Genomic DNA, 5,734 nt, shown 5'->3' with positions numbered 1-5,734 from the left:
GAAAAGGCTGAATAATATTATATTCCCCTTGCAATAATATTCCAATGTATATATCACATTTTGTTTCTCCCTATATCTATTGATGGACATTTGTTCCTACCTTTTGGCTGTTGTACTACTATGTACATGCGTGTACAAATATATGGTTGAGTCCCTGCTTTCGGTTCTTTTGGGTATATACCTAGGAGTGGAATTGCTGGAGAGTATAGTAATTCTCTGTTTAACATGTGGAAAAGAACATAATTTTAATTACTGTTATTTATTTATTTTATAAATTTATTTATTTAATTTATTTATTTTTGGCTGTGTTGGGTCTTTGTTGCTGCACACGGGCTTTCTCTGGTTGCGGCAAGCGAGGGCTACTCTTCGTTGCGGTGCGTGGGCTTCTCATTGTGGTGGCTTCTCTTGTGGAGTACGGGCTCTAGGTGTGCCGGCTTCAGTAGTTGTGGCACGCAGGCTCAGTAGTTGTGGCTCGCGGGCTCTGGAGCGCAGACTCAGTAGTTGTGGTGCATGGGCTTAGTTGCTCTGCGGCATGCGGGATCTTCCCGGACCAGGGCTCGAACCCATGTCCCCTGCATTGGCAGGCGGATTCTTAACCACTGCACCACCAGGGAAGCCCTACTGCTATTTATTAAATGACTACTGTGTGCTAGGCACTTTACTTATATTGTCTTGAATCCTTATACAATCTCAAGGTATAGTATGCCCATTTTTTATATGAGGATATAGGCTTAGAGAGGTTAAATAACTTGCCAGGAAGATGTAGCTACTGAATGGCAAGTTGATAAAACCCAGTCCAGTGCTCTTCCTGAAGGACACTCTCGTTTACCATGTTGGTCTCATGGATTGATTGTCTTTGTAGCAGGCATTGTTGCTAGTTTTACTAGTGGTCTCACCCACTTCTTCCTTGCTGGGAGAACCACAATGTTGTCCAGATAAAGAAAAACAATGTGTTCAGAGAAAGTATGTCTTTTCCCCCTCTAGCCCCATCAATGTCTGAAAACCAACTACAGGAATCTCATTATCCTGGGCAAGAAGATATCAATGTAAGAGGAACTTTGCTGAAGATTCTGAGAAATATTTTTCCTATCTGTTAATCCAAGAGAAGGGAGAAGAAAAATCACCTCTTTTTCCTTCCTGCTCATACTACTTAAACCATGTTACTGAGATAATATGGTAGTTCCTAAGATTTGAAGTGATACACGGAAGCAGTTGGCTAGGAGAAAAGAAAGCAGTAAAACAGAGTAGTTAAAATCATAGACACTGGAGCCAGGCAGCCTAGATTTTAATCCTGGCTCTGCTAATTTATTAGTAGTGTGATCTAGAGTGAGTTACTTAACTTCTTTGTGCCTTAGTCACTTCAACTGTAAAGTGGAGACAATAGCAGCAAACTCATAACAGTTGTTGTAAGGATTAAATGAGTTGATATAAAGTGCCTGGCACATAATAAGTACTCACCAAGAGTTAGATTTTGTTTTGTTTTTATTATTATTGGTGTAGAACAAAGACCTCAGACACTCAGAGGCTGGTAGACATACTATCCCTTGAGTGAGACCTGCAGTTACTAACAGCCTAGCTTGCTTTCCTCTGCTAACACACAAACTACTCAGGTTGCATTTTGACTTTTTGGGACACTGCTACTTTTTGCTTCTACTCTACTACTTACTCTTCATACTGTCTTTCTACAACACAAAACTGATTCCACTGCTAGGTCCCCATTAACTTTAGGATAGAGTCCAAACTTAACCTATAAGCAGCTTCATGATCTGTATCTACCTCTTGCTTTCCTCTCCAGATACCCTGTCACTCCCCCACAAATACTCCATGTTCTAGTCATGGCTAATGACCTCGTTCACCCAACAAATATTTATGAGCGCCTAGACACTCACTGTGTAAGGCATTGGAGAGTCAACAAGATATGAAAGGGGTTTCCGCATTCATGGAGCTTACATTATAAAAACATTTAATTATAACCATCAGAAGGGCTGTGAGTTAAAAATACTGTGTACAATGAAAACATAATAGTGAAACCTACCAGCTCGTTTGTTTAAACCTCTATCCTTGACCCCTGCTATGTTCCTCTGCTGGTCCCCTTCTTTTTCTGCCTACCCTACTCCACTTTTTCTGAAAAAACTTTCTTGAGCTTCTTGTTTTTCTTATGTACTCTTATAACACCAGTGTACATATTGCTTTCACAGAATTTATCCTACTGTTGATTTGCTTGGGTCTTTTCCTCCAACATTCCTGTTCCTCTATGAGTCTTTTATCTCTGTATCCTAGAGTACTAAAGCAAATCTTTGTTGAATAAATGATATCCACTTTCTAAAACTTTTTATCTTGAAATAATTACAGACTCAGAAGTTGCAGAAATAGTACAGAGAGTTCCTTGTGTACCCATCACCCAACTTCCTACAGTGGTAACGTCTTATATAACTATAGTACATTATCAAAACTAGGAGACTGACATTGGCACAGTGCAATTAATTAGACTATAGGCCTTACTCAGATTTCATCACCTTTTATATGCACTTATTTTTTGGTAGGTGTTACATGTAGTTCTATTAAATTTTATCATATGTATATGTTTATACCACAATCAAGATACAGAAATGTTCTGTTACCATAAAGAACTCCCTTGTGCTACCCGGTAATAATGATGTCCATTTTAATTGGATTTTCTCTGTATATAATACAGGGAAGCAAGATGGAGAGGGTATACACTTGACCCTTGAACCACATGGGGGTTAGGGGCACTGACCCTTCTCTAAGTACATGTAACTTTATAGTGGGCCCTCCCTATCTGCAATTCCACACCTGCAGATTCAATCAACTGTGGATTGTGCACTCTCCCCCCTCACAGATGGCCTGGTAACTTCCTCCCCCAAATCCAGGGTTTTTAAATAGGTTAAAATTAACCTTAAGAATATTTTAGATTATCTTAATATCTTAAATGATTCTGATGTGTAACATCAGAAATGGTTAAGCAAAGATTCAACTTTAGAAAATGTGTAGTTGCATCTTTATTTTCCCAGGAAATCATTTCTGTTTTCTTTCTAGAATCATGACAGTGTTTAAAATGCAGTCTTAGAAGGATTCTGTTTCATGGCCATTGGCACTTAATTGAAAGAAAATGCCTTATTAACTAAAAGGGAATGCTTAAAACAATGTCATGTGCCTAATTTTGGATATAGATCACATGGGAGTACTTTACATTGTAAAAATAAATAGTATAATAGCTAGAAAATACTGATTTATGATCTCCCTAAACTGGACTCTCAAACTAGCTGTGATTGTTCTGCTTCCAAGCTACGAGGTGAAATCTGTAAAGCAGTCAAGGTGGTGTTGATGCTCATAATGCCAAGCACCCTATAGTTGTTCTACCACAGCAGCTGCAAGGAGTCAGCCTCCTCTGACTGCAGCAGGCGCTTCTTCCTGATGGTTCCAGTTCCCTCTGAGGATTTTTAAGGGGATGGCAACTTTGAGGAGAAAAGGAATGGAAAACAATTACAAATACCTGAGGATAAATTTTCAACCTGTTCTTTTCCCAGTTAAGATAAAACACCAAAAAGATTGGCTTCTTTGAAACTCTAGAAACTTCAATCCAGGCTACCAGCCCACAGTGTTTTCAATGTTAAAAAGTGATGCTTAAGGTATTAACCAAGTAGCAGACTGCTATTTGCCTGACCCAAATAGCCTTTTGCTAGAGCTTGGAAAAACTAAGTCCTCACAGCTATAGTTGGCTGAAAGACAGTTCTAGAAAATGAGATGTATGTGAGAGTCAGCTGAGTTGGGGGTATGGAGTATTATCCTGAGAAAGCTTTTACTTTCCTGGAAAAAAGGAAAAAGAAAAAGGTGGCTGAAGCCACTCCTTTCCCTATCTTCCTGCCTTGAACAACGGGGGTGTAAAGAGTAAAACTGCTGCAACCACCCTGCAACCATGTGAGAAATGTCAAGAGAATCACAGAAATTGTGGCTCTCCTGTTCTTGAGCTGTTGAACCAACGATAACCAACTACCTGCAGACTTAGGTGACTAAAGAGACGCTTCTTTAAGCCATTGCAATGTAATGTTTTTTAATTCGCAGCCATATGCATTCCTAACTGTGCAGCTATTAAAATGACACCTTTTTAGTACTCTCTTTCATCCTCACAATTAGCTACTCTTCCTATAGTTACTGCTATTACTATCTAGTCACCCTAACTGGAAAACTCAGTCATCCTTCACTTCTTATTTTCCCTCATCCTCTTAGTAACCAAGTCTTGTTTATTATATCTAGCTAGTTTCAAGTCCATCTCTGCTTCACTATCCTTGCTGCCACTACGTTAGTTTGGACTCTCTCTCCACCTCCTCTCTGGACTATTTTTACAGCCCCCTCATTAGATAGTATCCCCACATCCAGTCCAATATCCACCATGCTTCAGAATTACTTTTCTAAAATCTTATAAGATACTCTCCTCCTTAAAAATCTTACATGGCTCTCAGTCCTCTAGAGGAGGAAGCACAAACTCCTTTTTTTGTTGTTTCTGCCTTCTTGTTTAGGCTTTGCATCTCCAGGATCCAGTCTGGCCCAGAGTAGGAGCTCAGGTGTTTGTTAAATGACTGAATCTTTTGTATGGCTTCTTTGTTGTTAAATATCAAAACACGTAAACATTTAATCAGACTAAGCAGCGTGACAGCATCCTGGATAGTCAATAAAGATTTGCTGAGTTTATCTAGCTTCTAGATTCTACTGTAAAATCCTTTATCAGTAGTCCCAGATATACACATCTTGGTGTGTATTCAGTTGATTTAATCTGGCCTAAAGAAAGAGGCTCTTCAGTAACGTGTACGCATTTAGTTTAAAACTGGTCACGTACATCCTCCAGACTGGGCTTCTGCCAAGAAAGGAAGTTACGAAGGTGGTTGAAGAAGCCTATATGGGCATTTCTGACAATTTCGATCTATGAATTACTGCTATCAAACGAGAGAGTAAACCTACGACTTCTGGCAGGCTCGCAAGCCGTACCAAGTTAACCACACTAGTGTGGGCCACAGCCTACAGCTGCTACAAAGGCTTCGCTTTGTGAAGCGGAAGGCTCTCCTTTGGAACTTACTGCGGCGGGCGGGGAGCCGCTGCATCGCAGCACGAAACTAGCTCAAGGCTTCCCGTGCAGAGCTTCCCCAGAACTGCGGGCTCTTTCAGGTGCTGCTTCGAGTTTTTTCTTGGCCTAGAGACCAGGACATGAAGCCTCTCTTGACGAGATCAAGAAAACGGAGCGTGCTTTGATACGTGCAGAGCGTGTTTTGGAGAGCAGGGTTCGAGGAGACAAAGCCCACTCAGCCAGCCGCCCAACATCTCCCTTTCTTTCCTGGTCTGGTGTTGTCTAGTCCTCCTCATTTCCACTCCCCGACTCAGCCTGCAAACTTCTATATTTCAAGAGGGAAAAATCACTCTACGGCATAAAACCTGGTGCCGTGCTGTCCGCATTTCCTAGCACTGAATTTCTCCGACCTCCCTTTTCGCCAGGCTAGGCCTGAAGCCTTCACCGCCCGAACCCCCTGGCGCCCCAGGCCCGGGCGTCTCGGGGGCGACCCCTCCGCCGCGCACGCGCCCTACGCGGGATCTCCGCTGACCTTCTCCAGAAAACCCCTTCAAAAGCGTTTCCCCTTCACCTCGCGCCTTCCCCGCCCTTCCGGCTCTTCCACGCGCCTGCGCGGACCCAATTGTTTTGGCTTTCCGGTGGGATCCGGCAAAG

At 41.9% G+C, this 5,734-nt stretch overlaps 1 long non-coding RNA gene across 1 annotated transcript; it reads right to left on the bottom strand.

Moving 5' to 3' along the window:
- Positions 1 to 275: 275 nt before the first annotated feature.
- Positions 276 to 5,703, bottom strand: LOC309632223. The gene is made up of 2 exons (XR_014246794.1): positions 5,613 to 5,703; positions 276 to 1,216 (listed from the first exon to the last, which is right to left on the bottom strand). It is a non-coding gene; the product is annotated as an uncharacterized lncRNA (long non-coding RNA).
- Positions 5,704 to 5,734: the final 31 nt, after the last annotated feature.

This window comes from Balaenoptera borealis, assembly GCF_965194805.1.
Source record: "Balaenoptera borealis genome assembly, chromosome: 7".
NCBI lineage: Eukaryota > Metazoa > Chordata > Mammalia > Artiodactyla > Balaenopteridae > Balaenoptera > Balaenoptera borealis.
The sequence above is the reverse complement of the archived record's forward strand: the minus strand, read 5'-3'. Positions and strand labels throughout refer to the sequence as shown.